This window comes from Homarus americanus, unplaced genomic scaffold (assembly GCF_018991925.1).
Source record: "Homarus americanus isolate GMGI-L3 unplaced genomic scaffold, GMGI_Hamer_2.0 scaffold20930, whole genome shotgun sequence".
Classification (NCBI taxonomy): Eukaryota; Metazoa; Arthropoda; class Malacostraca; order Decapoda; family Nephropidae; genus Homarus; species Homarus americanus.
This window is the reverse complement of record NW_024748502.1, coordinates 3312473-3314229: the sequence shown is the minus strand read 5'-3', so window position 1 is coordinate 3314229 and position 1757 is coordinate 3312473.

Here is a 1757-nt window from a genome sequence, read left to right as displayed (position 1 = left end):
TATATATATATATATATATATATATATATATATATATATTTATTTATTTATATATATATATATATATATATATATATATATATATATATATATATACAGTATATATCCTTCATTTTAGTATACTAGTGGCATGTTCGGTAGCGTTCCCTGGTCACACGCATAAGGTCGAGGGTTCAGTCCTAGCTGGTGAGGTCGTTGGTTATATATGTGTGTGTGTCATGGGCGAATTTCATCCATATGTGCCGCTCGAAACAAGGAACTTCAAGTTTACATTGAGGAAGAATTTCATGTTTACGTACAGTTAAATACTATATGATTTTTACTTAATAAAACAAATATATTCGTGCTGTATATAGTGTGCTCGAAGAGTCATAGATTTATACAAGAGGTGCTCATCCATATACGTTGTTATATATATCAGTGTGCTCATGTGTGTATCTTGTTCTTGCTTGCGTGCATTGTACGTGTGTCATTCGTGCTTGCATGCGTTGTACGTGTATTGTCCAAAACCCTGGAACATGCTATAAGTGGCTGCTGTACTTGAGGTGTACATGAGTGTAGGTGCAGCCAGTGGCCAAATGATGCACCCTCCTCTATTGAAGCTTCAATTTACTTTCCTCAGTGCAGTTTTGTATATCTAAATTTGTAATAAAATCTCAGACCAAGTGTGTGTTTTATTTATCTAGTTATACAGGATACCAACTTTTGAATTAATTGAAAAAAAAGATAATCATATAAAAACGTCATAACTTTATATACTTAATCCGAAACATAGCGGATGACAAAGCAAATAAACTGTTTTATTTCTTTCAAGAAAATAAATCCCATAATTCTAGCTCGTATTCTTTAGTTAAATGAAAATATTGTACTAAATATATTTATAAAAAATAAAAATTGAAGTAAGATGAGACTTGCAACACATTTTTTACAATATTATACATACAATTCTCTAATTATATCAGGCCGTTAACGAATGATATTGGACTTCAATAGCTGAAGCAAATTTCAACCTCCGACAGATAAAGTGTGAGAAAAATGAGAGGTTCCTTGAGGAGGATTGTAAGAACTGGAGCCAAGAATGAGATTGTGTCGTATCCTGAAAATATTGATAGTCAATTTAATATTGTTATTTACAACGACTAGAGGAAATCTTTTTTTTTTAATTTTTTAATATACTACCGAGGATTTATCATGCCCTGCGCTATTCTGTGAACTAGTAAACAGCGATATGTACCTAAAATGACAATTACACTTCCAGGTTGGAGTTATGACAACATAATAGTAATTCCATGACAATATATATATAAATATATATATATATATATATATATATATATATATATATATATATATATATATATATATATATATATATATATATATATATATATATATATATATATATATATATATATATATGTGTGTGTGTAATATTCAGAAATTCAGAGTAATTTCAAACGCCGCGCCTTGGGCGATGCTGAGATCAAGGTCGTCTGAGGGAAGACTGCGCTCCCCGCACGTAGCGACGTGCGAGAGGTTGTGGAACTAGGCCTATGCAATACTAAATGTGATTTACCGAATTAATATGGAGGCGAATTATGAAACTAAATATCACTTATTAAATTAAAAGTAATGGTAGATCGATTATAATCGATCCCTGCATAGTTTTTGAGGTTTGTGTATTATTAAGCTTTTCTGGGTGTATTTTGCATGCTGATCTCAAAAATGTTATCCATTTTGCTCAATCAGGTCAGAAT